The sequence below is a fragment of the Adiantum capillus-veneris genome, chromosome 20 (assembly GCF_014529385.1).
Source record: "Adiantum capillus-veneris isolate H3 chromosome 20, ASM1452938v2, whole genome shotgun sequence".
Taxonomy (NCBI): Eukaryota; Viridiplantae; Streptophyta; class Polypodiopsida; order Polypodiales; family Pteridaceae; genus Adiantum; species Adiantum capillus-veneris.
In genome coordinates, this window is record NC_140950.1 from 118,292,382 (window position 1) to 118,319,058 (window position 26,677).

Here is a 26,677-nt window from a genome sequence, read left to right on the forward strand (position 1 = left end):
TAGGAAATCAACGAGTTCGGTTTAGCTTGTGTGCAACAATGATAATGAGGGTTCCTCTCACTCGTGTCGCGGAGTGTTCATAGTTCTCTCCACACACAAGTAGAATTTTTTCTTGATGGATATCACTTTCCATTAGGAAGAGGATGGGGTGTAGGAGGGCCTCTTTATTTTCCATGAGCTTATGGAGGTGATTAAAGATTTGAAAAATAGGTGCACGCCATGTGTGCAAGAATGGTGGGTGTGTAAGAGATGTGTAAGAGTGGTCAAAGGATTCACTTCCCCCCAAAAAAGGAGGTGGATAATTTTATGATTTTTTTCCTTCCATAACCCCCGCAGATGATCTCCAATTTGAGCAGAGATCATAGATTTGCAATCTACGTGTCGAGCTCTTTCCATAGATATGCTACATTATATGGTTTTACTTGCTAGATTCTAAATTCCATTTTGGGGGCAAACTTTGAATTCAAATAAACTAGCCATTTTGCCTGTTTGAACTCAAAAAATGTCCTTTGATTACTTTCTAAATACTAAAGTTTTGACTTCCTTAAGCTGCCAAATAAAGAGGCCCTCCTAGACCCCATTGTCTTCCTAATGCTCTGCCATCCTTACTTGACACATATTTCACATGTGGCAAATATGAGTCTCTGGGATTGACACTGGCACCTATTTCCTAATAATGTGTCGCGATGAAGTTCCTACGTGCTGGTCGCATCCGCTTATTAGACCATTTGGAGCACACCGTATCAAGAGCAATTTCAGTGGTGGCCAGAAATTGTCGGGTCCTAAGTACAGACTTGTTACGGTTACAAGTGTTGTGAAACCACCTTAAGAGAGGGTCGTTTCTACATATATCCAAGTATGCTAAGATACTAAGAATGTCTCATGGTTGGTACCTAGCTGTGACTTGAGTTTTCACATTCTGTTACGATCCAACTCTTATTGCAAGGGTTTCACGTTGTTGCACTCATTTTGAGAACCCCATTTTTTGTAAAATTGTACATACGGAAATGACCCCCGATGTAAAAAATGATGTGGCTTACTTTTTGTGTTGTTTTTTTCTTTCTTTAGCAAGCCCATGTACATACACTTCAAGTCGCTAGTCTAGCGCCAGTTGTTGGGCTACTATAAGTGCCCATGAGTGAGTTTTTTGAAGGGAGACTTGTATATAACTTAAAATCGTGTACAAACTTTAAAAATTTCATCAAAACTCAAAAAAGTGCAGGTTTGATCTTGTTGTGCCTCCTTGAGGGTTTTTGTTGTAGTTTTTGCCCTCGCCTTGCCTACTCTACGTGTAGTCGTGTCAGCACAGCTCTCTGTTCGTGTCAATTTTGCATGTAGCGGCATGTAGATTAATTTTTTCCATATTCATCTTTATTGCCAGTCATGTTCTAAGATTTCTCTCAAGATTTAAAGTGCCCCAGTTGGAGTTGTGCTCTTCAAGTTACGACGAGTTATTTGCAAGGTTATGACTATGGCAGCCTAGTGGCAAATTGTGTGGAGACAGATTGGGAGTGCATGTATCTATGAATTGTGGAAATTATGTTGAAGTTGTGGGTTTTTGATGTTCAATTGTGAAAGGGGAGGCCCTTGTATTCATATGAATTGGTAGGCGTGTGCTATAAGTCCGTGCTTTGATAGAGTTTTACTCTTATGTGACATAGTCTTTTGGGTGGGCGACGCCAGTAAATTCCCAAGGGGACTACTCTTGTTGGATTAGTGGTGTTTCAAATGGGTTTCCCAAATCCTTTTATGTTCTTGTAGTTCTCTTTCAACGCTATTGGGTGACATCGCTATAGAGGTGTTCCAGTTTGTTTGTTTCCCAACAGTGTTTTGGTGCCCACCACTGAGGACTTGCTTCAAGTGACCTTCAGTTTACAAGTTTGATTGGATTGTTGGATTGAATTACCTTCAATTTTGATGGTTCATAAATAAAATTGCAGCCATGGTTAAGCTTAGTGATGCATTTATTAGGATGAATGATGCGATGTGACAGTTGAAGCCAAGCAGGTTAGAAGACTTGGACATGCATTACATGAGTTTTTTCTCTCTTAATCAAGAGTTAGAGGTGCTTGAGGATATGGTTTTGGATGCAACAAGAGAGAGGTTCTTGTTCATTGGTAATCTTACAAGATGCCTAGGCATTGAAGTTGCTTGCACAGACTTGTTAAATGTGAGGAGCATTGTTGATTTCTTGACGCAAGAACAATGGTTTGTAAATGTAAATCAGTCTTGTGCTTCTTCATGGGTTTCATGTGAGAGCCCCTCTGTCACTGTTGATGATTGTAGCACTAATGAGGTTGAGTCAAATGTAGAAGATGACGCTTTGTCTGTTGATGATGTACATTTGAATGAGGAGTTATGTGCAAGCAATACTGTGAAAGAGAAGACCTTGGAGTGCATGTATGACAAAGAGGGCAACTGTATAGCTGATTTGGATGCATGTCTAAATGATTGTAAAGATGATGACTTGTCTAGCTCTATGTGCTTGTGTTATATGCATTACAAGATTTCAGAGGTCTTTTGGAGGGCCTTTTGGAAGAGAGAGGAAAATAAGCTCCTCTAATGAGAGAAGAGTCTACGTTACGTAGAAAAATAGATTAATATTAACAAAAATGTAAAAGGTGTACCTCTCCTCATTTAATGATCTAGTGGTCCTTGAAGAAGATCACTCTCTTTCATTTAATGCGAGTACCTTTTTCAGAAGGTAGATGCGGTGCATTTGATACGGCTTACATCATCACTAGAACTCAAAAAGTCACAAAACTATCAAGTGGTGGAAGATTTTGATACTTTTGATACTGTCAATGTGTCCGGAACGCCCAAATATCCTAGAAATGAATGTCCAATTGCCTCGCTCCGATATCCAAAGAGGCAAAAAATGTCAAAAACCTCTAAAAAAACATTTTACTAGTGGCGCGCGAGGAGGCATTCCAAAATTTTTGGAATGCCTTCTCGTGCACCGTTAGTAAAAAGCCCATTTTTTCCTCTTTTTAGGGAGATTTTTGAGAGGAAAATGTCAAAAAACTCTAAAAAGGGGCTTTCTTGAAAGATAAGTGTCCAAAAACCACTAAAAAGGGGCTTTCTTGAAAGATAAGTGTCCAAAAACCACTAAAAGGAGCTTTGTACTAACGGCGCACAGGGGAGCATTCTAGAATTTTAGAATGCCTCCTCGCGCGCCTTAAGTAAAAATGCCATTTTTTGGGATTTTTTGACATTTTTTGCCTCTCCGGATGTCGGAATGAGACAAGTAGACATTCATTTTTAGGGTATTTTGGCGTTCCGGACGCCTCGGTGGTGTCAAAAGCCTCAAAATCTATCACTATTTGATAGTTTGTGACTTTTCAAGTTCGAGTGATGACATAAGCTGCATTGAATGCGCCGCACCTGCCTCCTGAAAAAGACGCTCGCATTAAATAAAAAAGTGACCGTTTTCAAGGACGATTGGGAATATAAATCTACTTTTTGGAGTGTCTAGTTGTCCTTTTGGACGTACTCACAAGATGCAAGTGTATTTTAAAAAAAGTTTCTAGAGAGAGAAATACAATTTCTTACAAGGCCCTCCAAATGACCTCTGAAATTTTCTAATGCCTTTGGATGATTTTGGTTGTGATGTAGATAACATGCATATTGAGATTATGGATTATCTCTTCTCTCCTTCATCTTATGAGTTGTTATGGTACCTTGATGACTTGTGGGCATGTGGGCCCATCTTGGATGCGGAGATTGATGTTTATGATGTTGATGGAGCTATTGGTGGCATCGAGTTCCCTGCTAGTTATGATTTTCATTGTGAGCAATAGGTTGGTTTGAGTGATGTAGATTGTGATGGTAGTCTTGATTGGGGATTTGATGATCCACAAGTGGAGATGAATGAGGAGATGCAAGTCAATGTGTGTCATGCATCGTCAAGGGTGAAGAACCTTATGAAAACCTCACATGCATGTGTGGATGTTGAAGAGGATTGTAGCTTGGAAAGTTGGGACAGCCATCTGACATGGATACAGTGGATGTTGAAGAGGATTGTAGCTTGGAAAGTTGGGACAGCCATCTGACATGGATATAGTGGATGCTTTGTCTTGTCTTGATGTGAGTGATACATCTCATGATGGTGAGAATGTTGATCCATGGTCTTTTGGTTGGCATGAAATGAACCTTGATGGTTGGAGCTCACTAGTGATTGATGATTGGCCTTGTCACTTTGAAGGATGCCATTATGCACAATGGATGCAAGGGATAATCATTTTCCATTTGATCTTGGTAAGAATATATGATGTTAATTCCTTTTTACATGATGTATCTTTGTACATAAGCTTTTGCATAGTCTACTGCTGAGCATAAATGCTCTAGCAGATTGGGGTTTTGGAAAACTATGTTCCACGCATTTTGAGAAGCCCATTTTTTCTAAATTTTTACATACGGACATGATGCCTGATGTCAAAAAGGTGTGTGGATTTCTTTTTGTGGGTTTTTTATTTTGCTTTAGCAAGCCCATGTACATACACTGCAAGTCGCTAGTCTAGCGCCAACTCTTGGGCTACTGTAAGTGCCCGTGAGTGAGTTTTTTGAAGGGAGACTTGTACATAACTAAAAATCATACACAAACTTTAAAAAGTTCATCAAAACTCAAAAAAATTGCAGGTTTGAGCTCGTTGTGCCTCCTTGAAGGTTTTTGTTGCAGTTTTTGCCCTCGCCTTGCCTACTCTACGTGGTCGTGTCCGGACAACTCTCTGTTCGTGTCAATTTTGCATGTACCGGAGTGTAGATTCAATTTTGGCCATCTTCATATTTCTTGACAATCATTTTTCAAGATTTCTCTCAACCTTTAAAGTGCCCCAATTGGAGTTGTTCTCTTCAGGTTACGACTAGTTCTTTGCAAGGTTATGGCTATGGCAGCCTAGTGGAAAATTGTGTGCAGACAGATTGGGAGGGCATGTATCTATGAATTGTGGAATTCACATTGAAGTTGTGGGTTTGTGATGTTCAATTGTGAAAGGGGAGGCCCTCGTATTCATATGCATAGGTCGGCGTGTGCTGTAAATCCGTGCTTTGATAGGGTTTTAGTCCTATGTGACATAGTCTTTTGGGTGGGCGACGACCAGTAAATTCCCAAGGGGACTACTCTTGTTGGATTAGTGGTGTTTTAAAGTGGTTTCCAAAATATTTTTGTGTTCTTGTAGAGATCTTTCAATGCGCTTGAGTGACATCGCTATAGAGGTGTTCCAGTTTTCTTGTTTCCCAACAACGTACGTGCCGTGGAAAGTCTGGTCATGGAATTAGAGTTTGGATTTGTTTGTGTCAAATGAATGCACACTTGGTGTTATGGGCCCAAGTGTTTAAAACAAGCTTTTTCGGAGCGGCATGCCAATTCATGGACTTTTTTGTTTTTGCAATTTTTTGCACTTCAAGTGCAACTTTTCAAGCAGATTTATGAGTTTACATCCTATCGTACAAGGTAACGGCTCAAGATAGGTGTTTGTCGTTGGATGAGCTTACTCCAATATAGCCCACTTTCAACCTAGTTGGTTGTCTCCACTCCGTATCGAGTATATGGCTAGATACTTACTAGTTGAGTCATAGTTTCTTGTTAGTCGTGGAAGACTGTCTGTAAGTGGTTGGGGAAAAGTATCTCCCTCTTACTATTGTTATTCATCTCGTGTTGGATGGGTAGCTTAAAATTATTTTTCTAGTGCTAAAGGATCTGCTAAGAGCATACGTTAGCACAAAGCATTTTGAATGGGTGATTCTCTCCCTATTCTAGAGTTTGCTTAGGTTTTCAACTTTGAACACCTATTGTGGTGGGGTTGGATATAGATTCAATAGTTTCATATGTCAAGGACTTAGTAGGTGTGCTGACAAAGCATGTTGGCATGTAACCTTCATTAAGAGTGAGTGGGTAGTTCTGTGTGTTCCAAAATTTTGAGAAGTCTGACATGAGGAAACTCCCTATTCTATCCCTTAATAACTATGAGCTTTTCAAGACACTGACACAAGTTAGGAATCTAGCTCACAACTTCATGAATTCTGTGCACTCTTGTATTTATCCTATATTTCATGTAAGCCGTTTACGTAAACGCTTACATGGGGACAGCAATGTGTTACAAACTTTTGAAACACAAAAGAACATCATCCTTTCTCCTAAGAGGACATACCCACACCTTTGGTGAATAGTCATCTATGAAAGTTACAAAGTAGCTAGCACCACCCAAAGACACTATAGGCATAGGACCACACACATCCTCACACACATGACTACGTATTATTGAAAGAAACTCACTTTTACAAGTACTACCTCTTTTGTGTAGTGACTAATTTTGTTTACCATATAAACAATGTTCACCCACATGAAAATCTAAAAAACTAAAACCACTAACATAACCAAGACAAGACACTTTTTCCATTCTAGTTTTGGATATATTCCTAATCAGGGATGCCACAAAGAGACATTTGGCTGCTCGATTACACAAATTACATTGTCTTTGACGTTGGACACATACAACATGTGAAGAATACTACTCTTCACACCATGGGCTATCACCAAGAAACCTATACAAATCTTCCAAGAGTGGTCATCGATGCATGTTGCATTAATCTCTTTGATCTTCACATTAGAGCCTTTAGAACTTTGTCCCTCTTCCTTGTCTTTTCCTTTTTCAGCTTTCCACTTGGGAAAATCTTTCTTCATATGTCCCTTTTTATGCAAGACCACACGATTTTTTGTGAGACTTAGAGCTCTCTAGTGATCTCCTTTTAGTAGTAGATATACTTCTAACAACTAGAGCAATGATACCTTTCACTGATTATGAATTCTTCTATTTTTTTCTTTAGTTAACAAGCTACCCTCCACATTGACACTTTTGAGACTAGCAATAGGTGCAACATTACTAAGGGCTCTACAAAAAGTTTCCCAGCTCTTTGGCAATGCAAACAACAAAAATATGACCCTGACAGAGTCCAAAAATTGATACCATGCATTGAAAATTGGTTAAAAATGGTGTTGGACTCATTGAGATGATTAGATATTGGCATGTCCTCTTTGATCTTCAAGTGAGCTAGCTTCTTTAGCCAATAAACCTATGAGGCTATGCTTTTCTTCTCATTGAGGCCACATTATGTTTTCCATACACCATAGCTTTTAGTCTCCTTAGCAACATTGCAGTACACACTTTGAGTAAGAGTTACCATAATGTTCAAACATGCCAACTCATTGCACTCCACCCACATTTATTATGGCATGTCGTAAGGCTTGACTCCTTTCCTGTTTGATGGGCTTTGTCTACTTCTTTTGCACCAAAACATGCCAAATCTTCTTAATGTTGTACAAAGTTGTCTCGGAACAAGATGGCATGATTCTTGAGAAATTGCAAAATATAGAAAAATTGGCTTCTATTACTGATCTTTGACCACTTGGTGGAAATCCAACAGGGTAGCAACATACAAATTGGTCCTTTGAATAGGCCCCAAAACAAGACCAAGTGTCAATTCTTCAAGGGGAAATTTTGGTAGAGCCATTAGGAAAAATATGAACCCCAAAAGGGCCTTGTAAGGATCTCTAGTTTTAAGGGATTAAGACTCAAAATGTGTGTGATTTAGGAGACACGGCCATTGAATGAGGGTATTGTCATAGGCTTCTTTTAAGGCTATCATAGGCTTTTTGTAGGTTGAAATAGAGGCTAGGGAGGGAAGATACGTCCATTCTATCACTACCCAAAAGAGTGGTGGTCCTTATCATCAAGGGTGTCCATAGCCTCAACCCAAAAAAGAACTTTTTCCAAAAAAAATAAGAAAAACCTCACTTTTACTCAAAACTTCTCCCCAACCTACATGTATACTCAGAAATCATACTTCTCTCTCAGATTCTCACAGCTAGACCTGTAAAATATGAAACTTCCCACCTTTTTTTAATTCGCTCCAAAATCACTCTCCTCCCTGTCTCTTCTCTCTCCTACTTTTCAGCACACTCTTCCTCTTTCCCTCTCTCTTCTCCCTCCTACTTTTCAGCACACACATTTCCTCCTTCCCTCTCTTTGTTGCAGGTCCACTCCAGAGCTTTGCTACAACTCTCCCCCCATGGCTCTCCACTCAATAGCTTCCTCCTTTCCTCTCTGTGTTGTAGGTCCACTCCAGAGCTTTGTTGCAATTCTCCCCCCATGGCTCTCCACTCCATAGCTTCCTCCTTTCCTCTCTTTGTTGCAGGACCACTCCATAGCTTTGCTCCAGCTCTCCCCCCATGGCTCTCCACTCCATAGCCCTCCTCTCCACTCCGTATATCTCCTGCAGCACTCCACCTCATAGATCTCCTACAACACTCCACTCCATATCTCTCCTCTCCACTCCCTAGCTGACTTGAAGCTCTCCATCCCATAGATCTTCACTCCATAGCTCACCTCTCCACTCCATGCCTCTACTGAAGCTCTCCACTCTTTTTTGAGTCCATCTTGATTCCCCTTTCCATGTATCTAGGAGACATTAAAAACCTCCCATCCACAGTAATATTGTCAAGTTTGGAAACAGTTTCTCTACATGTCTAGTTTCCAAAGGACTTCGCACCCTCAAAGCGCCATTACTTGCAACTACACAACAACGTCATACTGCAGGTCACACCAATGTGGAACTTTGGGTGCATGGTTGCCTCTACCCTAATGATCTAGCCATCAATGTGTACTCAACATTCAATAGCCTTGCTTCATTCTTACAATATGTAGGTAGAGGGGAGCAAGGTCTTCTTGGATACTACAAGCGACTATTGACTATTGGAGTTGAAAGTGTACAATAGTGTTTGCATCAATGTCAAATTCTTTCCCATACCACTAGTGGATTGCACAAAAGAATGTTTCATGCGGAGGAGGAAGTGGAAATTGTTAAGCTACAGGTGGAAGAGAAGGATGCTAAGATTGCAAATCTTTAAGATAAGATCCTACATCTTAAAAATATTACCTTGGTGCAAGGGAACCTAAGAGGAGCTTCAATGCCATAGAGACTATAGCCCCCAAAGGCGGTGCTAGAAAAAGATGGGTTACAGCAACAAGGTACACTTTGCTGCACTCCAATCTGTGTTTCTATGGTAGTGTTTTTGTCCATTCTTGTAGGTTTTTTTTAATAAGTTTTTTTTTCATTATTGTAGGAATTTTATCCAAGAGATGTGTGGTGGCCACATCCAAGAGGATCGCATCCATTTGTTAAGTTTGTGCTCGTAGCCCTTTTGCGAGCACTAAATGCATTACATTTAAACAATGTTGTCACAAAGGAGGTGATGCAAAAGTTTTCAAAATCTTGTGAGAAATGTTGATGTACAGAAGGCTTGTGATGAAGTTGGAATTAGTACTAAGGGATACATTGCCTTATATGGTCTCCTTAAGGATTCTTTAAGGGAAAGCTAGATGAATTATTGAGAATGTTTTTCCTATACCACTTAAGGTCAATCTTGTTAAGAAGGCCTCAAACAAAGACGTGTACTTTCGAATGGGAGGGTATTTGCACATAGAGTAGATAATTCCTTCATCCATCTTTACCAAGTGGTCTAAAGGAGTTAAGAAACGTACGAATGCAAGCATAGGTGTAGCCAGGGTGGACAAGGGATTTCCTTACTCAATGTCAAATAATATTTTTGTTTATTTGAGAAGGCTTCAAATGGAAATGATACATTTTTATGGTGTACCACCTAATGGTGAGGCACAGTAATGCAGTGTTTTTTTTTTCAATTATTGTTTTTCTTATGTTATTTTGGAAATTTTTCAGTGCTAGGCTCAAAGTTGGTGTTTGTGCTCAAGCTATACGAGTGTCATATTGTGAAGAAATGAAGATTAGAAAGGATAAGTATTACTCTTATGACTGAGGCATTATTTCATGCAAATGGTACAACTATGAACAAGGATTTTGCACCATCTTTCAGTGTGCAGTTGGAGAAAGAAATTTGGTGTCTTGGTGCTATTGAGGTTCCCAAGGAGACCCATGGAGTGCTTGCTTGGATTTTTGAACGCATTCCTTGGATAACAAATGTCATTAAGGCACGTCAAGCTAGGAAAAAACTCCAAGTAGTTGGCACAGGGGAGTTTGAATTTGACTCACACTTAGGTGGCAATTTTAAAAAAAATCAAGTGAATTCTAGTGTGCAAACAAGGGACAAAATCTCTGTATCCTTGTCCATTTTTCATTAAGGGCTATAAGGGGAATGCATGCAAGATCGCAATGGTTGACAAAACAAAGGAATATGACAATTCACAAATTACATGTGTGTAGGAGCATTCAGTTCTACGATTTCCTATGCTAGAGAAACCCAAGCGTTCTGTAAAAGATAGGTAATGGAACCCTAGAATCAACTTTCCTCTCAAAAATGTGTATTTTTGCACACTTCATGCTTTTATGCGCATCTTTGATCGTTTATTAAAGATTTATATTGATTATGCCTTTACAATGAACCTGCGGAGAGGTTGTTTATCACTGTTAGGTATTTTTTGGATAAGCATGAAGTCAGTAAGTCATGCCAAAAAGCTTGCCGGCTAGCCTCATGTATATATGTGTACATAGCCCTACAAGTTTTTGTTGATATGTCGAGCTCTACATCTTGAGCTGGCATCCACTACGGGTCTTGGCCGCTTACGGCATTTACTCACTGGCGCGTTAGGTGACCGACACGGAGGATCTCTGCCAGTGATTCTACAGCTCGACTACACTTATAGTGCCAGCCTAGTACGCTTCTAGATAGTTCACACTTAGTGACCGCATGTACATATGTGCTACTTTTTAGCTTTAGTACTAAGTCATTTTGTACTCTCTTTTCTATGAAGAAGAAGAAGAATCTTTCCATCTCTGTGTGCTTTGTGCTTGTCTTGTATATCTCTCTTGCATCCTCATTCTTTACATGGTATCAGAGCCTGGTGTAGGCAAGAGAGGCTAAGAGAGCAAGAGCATCACAATCCCTTTGTTCGCAATCCACGACCAGATTGCAGCTATTTTGTCTTATTTCTTCAAGATGTATGAAGGTTTCAGTTAGATTGTTACTGAGAAGCTTGAGAAAAATAACTACCCTGCATGGAAGTTCAGAATAACAAATTTCCTAAAAGGAAAAGGTTATTGGGACTATGAAGAAGGAGACAATGAAAAGGAACCAGAGATTCTCGAGGCAAATGCTACAGCAGAACAAAGGAAAGCTTTGAGGGACTGGTGACAAGGCCAGAGCAAAGTGATGTATTGGCTTTCTATGAGCATCACAGATGGCATGATGGGCTATCTACAGGATGCTGAAACCCCCCGCCATTGCATGGAGAAACTTAGGTAGAGTGTTCGAGGTGAACACCAAGGCAAGGAAGCTTCAACTAAAGTCGGAGCTAAATCAGGTTAAGAGGAACAACCTCTCAATCAATGATTATGCATTGAAGATCAAGAGTATCATTGAGGCTCTTGGATCTATTAAAGTCTCAGTGGAAGACGATGACATTGTCCGTTCATGCTTGGATGGTCTAGGAGATGAGTATGTACATTTTAGGTCTTCCATGAATACAAGAGACGACATCCCCGTGTTCCAAGATTTGATTGCTATGCTTATTCTTGAGGAGAAGAACCTTGACACATCTTCTTCTCATGGCAAAAATAATTCTGAACAGGCCTTCTATTCTAACTCCAACAGAGGTAGAGGTAGAGGTCGTGGTCGAGGCCCAAGGAGTTGCAGGGGCCAATTTCTGGAAGGTCAATCAAATCAAAACAATACAGGTGGCAGGGGAAACCAGTCTCAAGGTAGGGGGAGTCAAAGAGGTCATGGTGCAGGATCAAGCAGGCAGCAACATACTCTAGGTAGCACAAAATGTTGGACTTGTGCTGAAAGAGGTCACATGTCACGTGACTGTCCAAAGGGAAAAGCAAGTGGAAAGAGAGAACAGGGCAACTATGCATCTACTAGCAGAGATGTAGATGACAACAAAAACGAGCGCATGTTTGTTATGAAGCATGTAATGAATACAGTGACTGCAGAGAATTCCACCCAAGATGATGTTTGGTATGTGGATTTGGGTGCCTCTAATCACATGACATCTCGTGGAGAGTGGTTTAGAGATATGCGCAAACCAGAGGTGTCAGGCTATGTGCAGACAAGAGATGACACAGCTCACCCCATTGCTCATGTAGGAGACATACCTCTAAATACGAAGAGTGGCAAATCAAAGTACTTAGAAGATGTACTTCATGTCCCAAACATTACAAAGAATCTTGTTTCTGTTGGACAAATGGTTGAGCAAGGTTTGCAGGTTCGTTTCAATCCGAATGGCTGTTATGTAGAAGATTTTCAGAATGGCTGTAAGCAGATCACAGAGGGAAAATGTGTGGGCAGAATGTTTACGCTGAATGTAGACATGCCTGGGGTAAAAGCTGCATTATTTGCACAGGGCACAGGTGTTGTGGCTGATGTTGACATTTGGCAGAAACGCATTGGCCATGTTAATGAGAAGAAATTGCGCGGCATGCAATCAAAACAGATTGTAAAAGGTTTGCCCAAATTCAAGGTGGATGGTATGCATAAAGTGTGTGCAACATGCCAGTTTGGAAAACAGTCAAAGGGCTCATTTCCACATGAGCGCAATGTATGTAAAAAGCCACTTGAGGTGGTGCACACAGATGTTTGGGGTCCAACCGATACTGCAAGTATACATGGTTGCAGGTATTATGTCTCTTTCATTGATGACCATACAAGGAAAGTATGGGTCTACTTCATGCGTAACAAAAGTGAAGTGTTTGGTCACTTTCAAAACTTCAAAGTCATGATTGAGAAGGAGACAGATATGCAAATCAAGACATTGAGTTCAGATGGAGGGGGAGAGTACTTCTCCAATGATTTTTCAGATTTTCTGCGAATGCATGGTATACGCAGGCAGTTTACATGTAGATATACTCCACAACAGAATGGGGTCGCAGAAAGGAAAAACAGGCACATTGCAGGGTTGCACGTGCATTGATGAATGAGAAGAACATGCCTCATCATTTCTGGACTGAACCCATAAATACAGTTGTGTACATTATGAACAGGACACCTACAGCTGCGGTGCATGATGTAACACCTGAGGAAAAGTTTACAGGTACAAAGCCTGATTTGGCACACTTGAAAGTGTTTGGTTGCATAGCTTACGTGCATGTACCAGATGAGTTGCGTAGGAAATTGGATCCTAAAGCAGAGAAATGTATTCTTGTGGGATATTCCCTTGAACAAAAGGGGTACAGGTGCTACAATCCTACTACAAGAGAATTACGAGTGAGCAGAGATGTAGTCTTTGATGAGATGAGCAGCTGGTACAGTAATGCACATGGCACTATTGGGGCTGATGTAAAAGATGATGTGGTTGTACAAAATGTGAGGCCACAGTCAGAGGTTTTGAGTGGACCACAAGAGTCCTCTTCTCGTGGCTTTGTTGAGAAACCATGGAATGGTAGACTACGTACGCAGGTTACTCCACCAACAGGTACAGGGAATGTATCACGAAAAGGAAAGGAAAAGGTTGATGAACCTCCCTTTATGGCTGATGCATCATCAGGTTTTTCACATGTAGACATGGATTCAGATGGTATTGAACAAAGTCTTGATGAGGAATTTGGAATTCCGGCTATCAGGACACCTGGTGTAAGGAAAGTACAAGAAGATGCTAGAGGGCAAAGGAGTGACCCAGGACCACGCAAATCTAATAGAGTAAGAAATCCAGTTCAAAAATTGACTTATGATGGGTATCTGGCGCATCACCAAGCCTACATGGCTAAGGTGATACAGGATGTGGAGCCCACATGTTTTGAGGATGTAGTTGGAAATGTGCATTGGGATGATGCAATGAATGAAGAGATGGCTGCATTGGAAGCAAACGACACATGGGAGTTGGTGCCATTGCCAAGTGGCAAGAAAGCTATTGGCTGTAAATGGGTGTATAAAACCAAGCATAAGGCTGATGGTAACATTGAGCGTCACAAGGCAAGGCTGGTCGCAAAGGGTTATGCATAGACATATGGCATAGACGATGAGGAGACCTTTGCTCCAGTGGCAAAGATGACGACTGTAAGAGCTGTCATAGTAGTGGCTACATCTAGAGGATGGATTATGCATCAATGGATGTAAAGAATGCCTTCTTGAATGGTGAGTTGCAAGAGGAAGTGTATATGGATCAGCCACCTGGTTATGTCGATCCAGGTTACCCAGATTATGTATGCAGACTTCTCAAAGCTTTGCATGGTTTGAAGCAGGGCTCTAGAGCATGGTATGACAGGATTGCCAAGTATCTTGTCAGTATTGGTTTTAGGAGAGCTCATGTTGATCATTCACTCTATGTACGTGACAGTGATGTGGGGATTGTGGTCATTACCATATATGTAGATGACCTTATTATTGTTGGTGACAATGCTATGGAGATTGACCATGTGAAGGGTCTTCTCAAACAGGAGTTTGAAATGAAAGATTAGGCGAGTTGCGCTACTTTCTTGGCGTTGAGGTGATCAGGACACGAGAGGGCGTATGGCTATCACAGAGACAGTATGCTTTAGACATGTTGTCAAAGTATGGTATGGCTGATTGTAAGCCAATTTCTATTCCCTTGGATGTGAATGCAAAGCTGAGTGCAGAGAAGGGTGATGTTGTTGAGGATGTCAACATGTACAGGAAGATTGTGGGTAGTCTAGTCTACTTGACTATCACGAGGCCATACTTGAGCTACACAGTAGGCTTGGAGAGTCAGTTCATGCAGCTTCCGAGGAAGCCACATTTGGATGGAGTACGACGCACACTTAGGTATGTGCAAGGTACTCTTGACTACGCATTGTTCTATGCAGCAGATGCACCATTAGCATTGTACGGGTATACAGATGCAGATTGGGCAGGTAGCATTGTTGATAGGAGATCTACGAGTGGCTTCATGTTCTCTTTTGGGAGTGTTGTTGTTACTTGGAGCAGCCTACGGTTGCTTTATCGAGCACAGAGGCCGAGTACAGAGGTGCAGCAGTTGCGGCGTGCGAGGTAGCTTGGCTACGCACATTACTTGAGGACTTGGGAGTGCAAGTGGACCAACAGATTTTCATCCATTGTGACAACCTCAGCAGCATACAGTTGGCTAGGAACCCAGTGTTCCATGCCAGGACCAAACACATAGAGGTCCATTACCACTACGTTCGAGAGCGAGTGTTGGCGGGCGACATCGACTTGGTCTACGTCAGCACAGAGGAGGAGATAGCGGATATCTTTACCAAGGCCCTCGGAGCTGAGAAGCTTCGATGTTTCCGGACTATGCTTGGACTCTGCGACATGCAGAGCTCGAGGGGGAGTGTTGAGATGTCGAGCTCTACATCTTGAGCTGGCATCCACTACGGGTCTTGGCCGCTTACGGCATTTACTCACTGGCGCGTTAGGTGACTGACCCGGAGGATCTTTGCCAGTGATTCTACAGCTGGACTACACTTATAGTGCCAGCCTAGTACGCTTCTAGCGAGTTCACACTTAGTGACCGCATGTATATATGTGCTACTTTTCAGCTTTAGCACTAAGTCATTTTGTACTCTCTTTTCTGTGAAGAAGAAGAAGAAGCTTTCCATCTTTGTGTGCTTTGTGCTTGTCTTTTGTAGCTCTCTTGCATCCTCATTCTTTACAGTTTTGGAAGTGGCCTTTTAAAAATCCACGTTCAAAGGTGTGATTTTTCCAAGCTTGAATGTTAATGTTTTGGGTTGTTCGAGACTCCAAAACATGGTTTTTAATAAGTATTTTAAGCCATGATTTATAGCTTGGCAATCGGACTTGTACATCATGAGTTATGATCATTCAAAACAAGCGATCTCAACTTAGAAGGTGATTGCGGGTACATGCGACAAGGGCAATTGGGCCAACTTGGGGGTCTAATATTAAGAATGCTCAATGTTAACATCTCGGAGATAGCGGAGGTGATGGGATTCAAGCCGTGTGTTGCGGTGCGTCATTTGGTGACCATAGCAGCAAGGTATGTGTTGGGGAAATTTCTTGAGAAGTCCTCCATGCTTTGGGAGAAGCTGGGAATTTTTGGAGAAGTTGGGAATCTTGTGGAGAGTTGCCATGTGGCATGGGCGTAATCCTACATGAGAATAGAAAAGGGGAAAGCGGGGGGTATATTGGGTACTTTGGGTGCCCATTATGGTGGATCAAAGGTGAGAGGAGCCCCCTCAAGGCTTGGCTATGGGGGAATTTTCCTCCTCCAAATTACCCATATTTATAAAAAAAACCACAAAATTCAACCTTTTCACTTGAAGAACAAAATCATGGTGATTGATTACTCATCTTCAATTACCTTGGCTCCCAAGGAAGGTCAAGATGGAGAAAAAATGCACCGTCAAAGCTAGTGGACCATCAACAAGCTTCAAAATTGGCCCTACTCAAGACACTTGGAGCATCAACATTGTATGAAATCCATCTTTTCTTACCTCTTAAGAATTCTTTCTTCCTTATTTTTATCCTACATGGATACTCCCATTGTAAATATCCAATTCCATTTGTAAATTAACAAAGATACTAACTCTACTAATCTACTAATGAGTGGCATAAAATGGTAACCATCTTTTTGCAACATTTGTCAGCCTACTCAACGTCCTCTTCCTCATATGTGTATATATTTTTCTACGCTATTAAGTTTTCTAGAGTAAATTTCCCCTCTTCGTTTAACCTTTGTGGCGACACATACATTATACTCTTCCCAAAAATGTCACCTTAGTCATATATTTATATTACCTTCCTTTTTCTTTTTGCTTTGTAAATAGAATAAGCCTACAATAACCAACTATATACCCCCAAACTTTCTTACCTCTTGTGAATTAGTAGTAGAAAAATAATATATCCATATTCCACCCCATATAGATAAATTCCCATGGAAATCAACTCTCCACTTGTCTTTACCAAAGATTATGGTCCCTCTCTACAAGTTTTCTATGCCCCCTACATAGGTGGCCCAATATCTCTTAAGAATATACATATAGTTTCTCTCCTTTCAAAAAAGACTCCAATTGTATATTCTTTTCACACGCAAATAATATTGGGCCCTCCTCTATTTGTTTAAGCATCATAGCCTTTTGAAAAACCATGATTCCCCTTGGATGCATACATTAAGCAAAGGGCCCATACAAGAAGACTTGGAAGCAAAAGGTTCCCTAGCCTAGTGTGGACCTTCCAAACCGAAATCCTTGGTGAATGGGCATGAAGAATAGTCCAAATTCATATCAAACATGTTGAGAAGGTCAATTTTTCCTTTTGAAGCGTGTCATTTCGAGCTACAGGTAAAAAGTTATGGTCAAAATAGTGTAAATCTGTCAGATTCGCAGCAAAAGGGTACAGTAAATCAAGTAAATCAAGAGGGTGAGATCTTATTTTTCCCCTACTCATCTTCTAGAAGAGCAATGAGTGTTCAAGGTCACTTGCATGTGATGGGACCAACCTAAAGATGCTTTCTAAATGCCAAGACAGACAAGTTGAGATACCCCGTAGGAGCCACCCGTAGGGCCCACCTACATTATGTACCCCTATGGAGCCTTCACGGTCTAAAATGATATTTTTGGTGAATAAATAGTCCCTTTTATGTCTAATATTCAATGAGTGGTCAAAGGACACTTAATTAGGTCTAAACACTTACTCTAATTAAGTGTAGCATAATCCCACTCCTACACAACTATAAATAGCCCCCCATGGAGAGACTCAAGGACACACACCTATATTTTCAACTTCATGTTGTTTCTTGATCAATAGTAGAGAAAACCCCAACTCTCCCTTTTTCACATCCTCCCTCCTAACCCTCCTCTTTGGAGGAAGTGAACTCTATTCTCCACTCTTTCCATTCTACAATCTCTTACTCCATCAACCCAATAAATCATTTGTAGCACCTCAATAACTTGTAAATACATCATGATCTCTCTCATGGTTATGTTAATGATCATGAAATCATCTTCAAAACTTTCAAGTGTCGCAATTCGTGATGGTTAGCCAGCGTCTGTCCTCCCCTTAAAAGGTGTGCGAGAAATCAAGTAAGTGTTCTATTCTCAATTTACCATTGGTTTGTTTCTCCACACTTATTCAATTGGTCTAAAGAAATTTCTCACTCCAACTCTCTTTTGCTTCATTACATATGCATGTGGCTACCTCTCATGGTGATTTTATTTGTGTCACGGCATTGCATAGATGGAGATGAGCTCTGTATGCAAAGTGTGTTAGTTTTATGTAAGTGATTGTCTTGTGTGTTTGAGAGACAAGTCTTGTGCGCATGATTTTTTGATGAGTGCTTGAGAGAGGAAGAGTTTGGATTTATTATGGGTATTCTTATGGGGAGAAGGTGAATGCTATTCCACAAATTGCATATTTCATTTTGATGTACGGCATTGGGTTGCATAATCGTTGTTGGTGTTCAAGTGTCCAAAGTGTATATAGAGTAAGGGGGTTTTCAAAGTGTGTTGCTTGAGTGGGTGAGCGCAAGTGTTATTTTGATTGGTTTCCTTCTCCACTCCCAAAAGAAGGTGGTGCCCCAAGTAGTGTGCATACCTCTTTATGAACATTTTGTGAGGGTAGGCCCATTGGTTTGGGTTTAGAGGCCCCACTTCAAAAAGCTCGCCCTCATAAAGTGGTGGCCCCACTGAGGAACATATTTCCAAGTTACCTTCAAATTTTTTAGTGATGAACAATGGAGTTCCCATCTATCCATTTCATTTTGCACAACACATTAGAGTAAATGTTCACATATATAGAAAAGTCTTTTTCCAGCAACGCATTGTTTTTATGTTTGGTGCAGAAAGACTTAGAGAAATACTGGCATCACCCAATCCAATTATACTTCCAATCATCAATTATGAAACTTCTTTTGATGTTCACGTTTTCATTTTGTTTTAAAGGCAGGAACAAGGAGTGGTGAAGGGGTGCTCAAGGGCCATATGAAGGAACGAGGTCTTCAAACGAACAACGAGGAGTAGCACATGAATCACGATCAAAACAATGAACATTTTAGGCCTATTGCTCGGCAATCCATTCATATAATCATTGCAACTAAGTTTAGGTTTCAATCTATCATAAGGAGGATATTTGGATCCACTCGCCTCAATGAAATCAATGCTTCAATTAATCCATTTATTCTACCTATGATAAAGTACGAATTAACAATGGATGTGTACATCTTCATTTTAATGTAATCAGATTTATAGTGTCAATAATCTTGTGCGGCCTGTAAGAGAAACGTTTCTTTAAAAAAAAGAGATTTCAAAAAGTCTAAATAAAATGTCAAGTTCTTTTCCCACGTTCTATGCAAGAAGTGGGGAAGATGCGCAAGAGTTTCTTGACAACTTGGAGATAGCACATCTCATTTCCTTCGTCGACCACCACCACCAACAAATATACCTCCTGTCCCACATGAGGAGGATGAAAGAGGAGTCAACATCATCAAGCTAGAAGAGGTAATAGATGAGCATACTCTAAACTTTGATGTTATGCCGGTAGAAAAACGCACAAGAGCACATGATAAGGATGAAGACATGAGAAGTGAAGGAACAAATTCAGCCAGAAGGGACAAGAAGAAGAAGTCAAAGATGGAAGAATCTCAAAGTAGCAGGAAGAAAAGATCACCCCGAAGGGAAATTGGTATCAATGACTTCCCATTGGGAAAGGATCTAGAGCCCTACAACATCCTGGAGGATTTACAAACCCAAAAGCCAAACATTTCATGGCCTCAACTTCTACACCTATCAGCCAAAGTAAGAAGGCAATGGCCAAAGTTGGTAAGTACAAGAATTCCAAAAAAGAAAGCAAATCTTTCCATTAAGGTTGTGGCCTCAAAGCTACAAAAAGATGTGGAACCCATTGTGGATGCTTACATAAGGGGTAAAAAGGTGTCTAATGTATATGTTGATGGTGGAGCTCAAATGTGTGTGATCACGGAAAAATCAATGAACAGGTTAGGGCTTGAAATTACAAAGTCCTCTAATTGTCAAGCTAGGCTATCCAACAACTCAAGTGTGAAGTGTTTGGGGATCATTGAAAATGTAAAAGTATCTGTATGTAACATAGATGCACGAGTGGATATGTATGTCATTCCAGCTAAGGGGGAGGGCTATCCCATCATCCTAGGGAGGCCTTGGCTCATTGCTGTGAATGCAGATCAAAAATGGGGAAGTGGTCGTTTGATTCTTAAGAAGGGTCAACCGGTGGTGTATGATTGGCGAGAAGGAAAGCAACTAGATATCAACTATGAAACCACGGCAGATGAAGAGAGCGAGGAGGAGAGTCCTTACTCAAGTGATGAGGAAGTATCAACCAGTGCATCAAGCAGTGAAGAGGAGTCTTCTTTGGAGGTAATGGAAATTGTATTCAACGCAAACACTCAAGATGTTCTAGTAGAAGAAAAGCCAACAGAAAATCACACACGAGGGGATGAAAGATGCCACCACCTTGAAGAAGGATTTGAGAAGATGATTGCAAAAGATCTTACTTGTGAGGAGAAGAGGTCCTACATCAATATGTTAAGGAGGTATCCCAATTTGTTTATCACTGACTACTCACAAATAAGAGGTGTAGATGTAATAGAGCATCGAATTGAATTGAAACTAGGGACCAAACCCGTGGCTCAAAAGTTAAGGCGACTAGGATCTGTGCAACAAAAGGCTCTCCTACAAGAAGTGAATCGACTCTTGAAGGCTCGCTTCATCTATCCAGTATCCAACTCTGAATGGGTATCACCTATTGTAGTCACTCCCAAGAATAATGGTAAGTGGAGGGTCTGCGTGGATTACAAACCCCTCAACGCTGCGACAAAGAGGGACCACTTCCCTCTCCCTTTCCAATATGAAATTTTGAATGAAGTAGTAGGTCAAGAATGCTACACTGTGTGTGATGGGTATTCAGGATATTTTCAAATTAGAATAGCAGAAGAGGACTAACCAAAAACCACCTTCATCACACCTTGGGGATGTTTTGCATTCAGAGTAATGCCTTTTGGGCTCACCAATGCTCCTAGCACCTTCATGAGATTCACAATATTTGTATTTCAGCCATTCTTTGGAAAATCCATAAGAGTCTTTATGGATGATTTATGTATTTATAGTTGTAGATCACTTCATTGCTAAAAGGTTGAAGAGGGGCTTAAGAGGCTCTATCAATTTGGGGGACAACTCAACCCAGAGAAGTGTCATATCGGTGAATCTGAGGTGGTTTTGCTAGGCCATGTGGTTTCTTTGCAAGGAATTCAAGTGGATCCCTCTAAAGTAGAGGCCCTTTTGTCATTATCTCCACCAACAACAACTAAGGAGCTATTGACCTTCAACCACAAAGTGAGGTACATGTCTCGCTTCATCCATCTCCTAGCAGAAGCCATCGCCCCTTTGCATAGGTTGGCAAGCCAATCTACATTTGAATGGGGGAGGGAACATGCAAAATGTTTTGAGGAAGTGAAGGGCATTCTTAGCTCTCTCCCAATCCTAATGCCACCAGATCCAAAGGAGACCTACTATGTCACTCCAAGTGTAGGTTTCGAAGAAATTGGTGTTGTTTTGATGCAAAAAGATGCTAAAACACCATACATGAGGCCGATCTATTTTTCAAGCAAGGTGATGACTCCGGCCGAGAAGGGATACACTGAAATGGAGAAAGTGGTCTTTGCAATCTTGTTTGCAATAAGGAAGTTTCGATCGTATCTTCTCCCTGTGCCATTTATTTTTCTCACCTTCGAGCACAATCTACCATATGTAGTACAACATATGAGCCTCTCATCTAGAATAGCAAAGTGGGTGCTTGAACTCCAAGAATTTGAATACACTTTCCTTGTAGAAGATAGCACAAGAGCAGGACCTGCAGACATTCTCACCTACAAAGTGAGAGAAAGGGAAGGATCACGACTACAAAGAGAGGAAGGCTCAAAACAGTTCAAAGTAAAGGAGATTGATAATGCCCATACTTTATGCTTTGACGGAGCTTATCAACGCCAACAAGACAAAGCAGCGGGGGGAATCATCATTTTGAACCCACAAAAGGAGGTAATGGTTAGAAAAGGTATCACTCTACCCAGTTTTCACTCTAACAATGAGGCTAAGTATGCTGCTCTAACCCTTGGGTTAGAAGAATGCAAAGAATTAGGCATACAAAGAGTTATTATAAAAGGTGAATCTTTGCTAGTAGTCAGGCAAATCCAAGGGACTTGGAGGTGCAAGAATCGTACATTGTTTGAGTGGCTTAGTAGTGTAAGAGCTTTGATGAAGGGTTTTAAAGCAACACAAGTACAACACATTGTGAGAACTCATAACATGGAATCAGACTTACTCGCAAATGAAAAGCTTCAAATGGCGGTAGGAGGTGTGAAACTATATGAACCCAAATATCAAGGTCAAGAGGAGCTAAAAGAAATTATCTTCTTTCTACAAGCAGGTGAGTGTCCCAAACACTTAGACAAGGTGCAAAGACATAGACTAGTTAAGAAGGCCACACCTTACGAGTTGATCGGGGATGATTTATATCACAAAAGGAAAGATTTGGTCTTGAGGAGAGTACCAAGTGTGCAAGAGATAGAGAAAATTGTTATTTCATGTCATGATGATGTCTGTGGTGGTCACTTTTCTCAAGATATTATAAGTAGGAAGATTTTACAAGCAGGGTTTATTTGGCCGAGCTTACATCGTGATGTCCAATATTGGTGTAAGGCATGTAAGCCATGCCAAATTGCTGGGGATAGACGACTAACATATGAGCCTCGAGTCCCAATAATATCTTATGGCCCTTTTGAAAATTCGGGTGTGGATGCAATAGGTCCCCTACCTCGTACTTCTACAGGGAAGGTTTTCATCATCATGGGTGTTGACTACATGACATGATGGGCGAAAGCAACAAGCACAACCCGAATTACAGGTGAAGAGGTATCAAAGTTTATTTTTGATCATATTTGTAGTAGGTTTGGAACACCCCTAGAAATCTTATCAGATCGAGGCCCGGGTTTTAGGGCTGACCTTCTGAATGATCTCTTGAGGAGGTTAAAAGTGAAACACCTACATTCCACACCCTACTATCCTCGATGCAATGGATTGGTGGAAAAAGTGAATGGAATGATATGTAAGATCTTTTCTAAGTAGGTTGTGGACCGGCCTAATGATTGGGATCACCATTTGACGGTTGCTCTTTGGGCGTATAGGACATCTTTCAAGGTATCTACCCAATTCACCCCTTTTCATCTAGTTTATGGACAGGAGGCACTTCTCCCCATTGAGGTAGAGCTCTCAAGCTTGCGCGTTCTTGCAAGAGTGGCAAAAAAACCAAAAGAGGTTCTACATGAAAGGATCTTAGATCTCCAACGACTTGAGCTAGATAGAGAAGAGTCCATTGATCACTACATCACCAAAGTGACAAGCCAAAGGGATAAAATCAACAAGAAGCTCAAGGGGAAAGGATTGAAGGAAGGTATGTTGGAGATTAAAGCCCTACTTTCAACGTATCAATCCGTTGATAGGCAGTCATCTGCCTACATCGTCTAAGCTCCAAATTGACATGGCTCCCTTCGGCTTGGCAAATGCTCCACCTATTTTTAAAGCTTTGATGTGCAAAGAAGAACCAGCCTTGGAATCTGAACATACCCAAGGCAACCCTCCCATCTCCGATTTATGGGATTGAGGTAATGAAAAGCAAGTCTAATGGAGTAAAAGAGTGCATGACACTCCTCCTATTGAAAAAAAAAAATATGGAAAAGGAAAAATGACAAAAAAAAAGAGAAAAAAAAGAAGAAAAAGAAGCAACACCGTCCTCCTAAAGATATGAATATCTCTAGCCTTGGGGGAGGGCTAATATGAGTGGCATAAAATGGTAACCTCCTCATATGTGTATATATTTTTCTACGCTTTTAAGTTATCTAGAGTAAATTCCCCCTCTTCGTTTAACCTTTGTGGCGACACATACATTATACTCTTCCCAAAAATGTCACCTTAGTCATATATTTATATTACCACCCTTTTCTTTTTTGCTTTGTAAATAGAATAAGCATACAATAACCAACTATATACCCCCAAACTTTCTTACCTCTTGTGAATTAGTAGTAGAAAAATAATATATCCATATTCAACCCCATATAGATAAATTCCCATGGAAATCAACTCTCCACTTGTCTTTACCAAAGATTATGGTCCCTCTCTACAAGTCTTCGATGCCCCCTACATAGGTGGCCCAATATCTCTTAAGAATATACATATAGTTTCTCTCCTTTCAAAAAAGACTCCAATTGTATATTCTTTTCACACGCAAATAATATTGGGCCCTCCTCTATTTGTTTAAGCATCATAGCCTTTTGAAAAACCATGATTCCCCTTGGATGCATACAAGCAAATGGCCCATACAAGAAGACTTGGAAGCAAAAGGTTCCCTAGCCTAGTGTGGACCTTCCAAACCGAATTCCTTGGTGCATGGGCATGAAGAATAGTCCAAATTCATATCAAACATGTTGAGAAGGTCAATTTTTCCTTTCGAAGCATGTCATTCCAAGCTACAGGTAAAAAGTTATAGTCAAAATAGTGTAAATCTGTCATATTCGCAGCAAAAGGGAACTGTAAATCAAGTAAATCAAGAGGGTGAGATCTTATTTTTCCCCTACTCATCTTCTAGAAGGGCAATGAGTGTTCAAGGTCACTTGCATGTGACCTAAAGATGCTTTCTAAATGCCAAGACATACAAGTTGAGATACCCCGCAGGAGCCACCCGTAGGGCCTCATGGTGGGGCCCACCTACATTATGCACCCCGATGGAGCCTTCAGAGTCTAAAATGATATTTTTGGTGAATAAATAGTCCCTTTTATGTCCAATATTCAATGAGTGGTCAAAGGACACTTAATTAGGTCGAATCACTTACTCTAATTAAGTGTAGCATAATCCCACTCCTACACAACTATAAATAGCCCCCCTTGGAGAGACTCAAGGACACACACCTATATTTTCAACTTCATGTTGTTTCTTGATCAATAGTAGAGAAAACCCCAACTCTCCCTCTTTCACATCCTCCCTCCTAACCCTCCTCTTTGGAGGAAGTGCAACTCTATTCTCCACTCTTTCCATTCTACAATCTCTTACTCAATCAACCCAATAAATCATTTGTAGCACCTCAATAACTTGTAAATACATCATGATCTCTCTCATGGTTATGTTAATGATCATGAAATCATCTTCAAAACTTTCAAGTGTCGCAATTCATGATGGTTAGCCAGCGTCTGTCCTCCCCTTAAAAGGTGTGCGAGAAATCAAGTAAGTGTTCTATTCTCAATTTACCATTGGTTTGTTTCTCCACACTTATTCAATTGGTCTAAAGAAATTTCTCACTCTAACTCTCTTTTGCTTCATTACATATGCATGTGGCTACCTCTCATGGTGATTTTATTTGTGTCACGGCATTGCATAGATGGAGATGAGCTCTCTATGCAAAGTGTGGTAGTTTTATGTAAGTGAATCTCTTGTGTGTTTGAGAGGCAAGTCTTGTGCGCATGATTTTTTGATGAGTGCTTGAGAGAGGAAGAGTTTGGATGTATTATGGGTATTCCTATGGGGAGAAGGTGAATGCTATTCCACAAATTGTATATTTCATTTTGATGCACGACATTGGGTTGCATAATCGTTGATGGTGTTCAAGTGTCCAAAGTGTATATAGAGTAAGGGGGTTTTCAAAGTGTGTTGCTTGAGTGGGTGAGTGCAAGTATTATTTTGATTGGTTTCCTTCTCCACTCCCAAAAGAAGGTGGTGCCCCAAGTAGTGTGCGTACCTCTTTACGAACATTTTGTGAGGGTAGGCCCATTGGTTTGGGTTTAGAGGCCCCATTTCAAAAAGCTCACCCTCACTAACACTAAACCACTATGAAAAATCCTATCACCTCCATTTCTCTCTCCTCTCTCTTTTCCTCATCTATCCCCACCAACTTCTTGATAATTACAAGAAAAAAATAGATAAAATGCTGAAAATCTAACCCAACCATGGTTAGAGGAGTAACCCTAGTCCTCAAAATTTCTATAAAAGGAGGGTGTAGCTAGCACAAAAGGGAGAAGCCATAAGCAAGACCACTGTGCTATAGCTTGAGAAGCCAAGCTCAACCTCTTGAGAAGGAGCTCTTGAGCGGAATCTCATTGGCTCATGCATATGTATGTGTTGTATTAGGGGTGATTAGCAAGGGAGCTCTATGACATTGTACTAGAGGGTGATCATTCAATTGAGATTAGGAAACCTATCATTTCTCCTACTAGTGTAAGCCCAACATTTAATGAATCAAAGAGGGTGAACTTGCACTAAGCATGGATATTGAGTCTCCCTTCGAACGTGAAGTCATGGACAATAATGATGTGTAAGTGTCTTGGAGTTTTATTTAAGTCCTTGATAGCTTCTATCCGGGTGTTGTTATCAATTTAGCCATAAATCCCACATGTTGTTAGAGGGCGACAAGGTGGAGAGGACTCCCGTGGCCTTAAGACAATGATTGGGGTGGCTTTTCTTGTGATGTGTTGCGGTGTAATTTACTAAAGCTATGTTGAAAAAATACTAATCTCACTTTGATTGGTCATGATAGATATATAAGAACGTATTAGTGCAACAAGCACCCCCTCCCCCTTCTCTCTCTTTTTTACATATACATTTGTCTTGCACACACCATACCATCAGAAGGACGCACCATAAAGCTGCGAAAAACATCTATGTCAAACACATGTAAAGTCGGGCGAGAAACAATCCGAA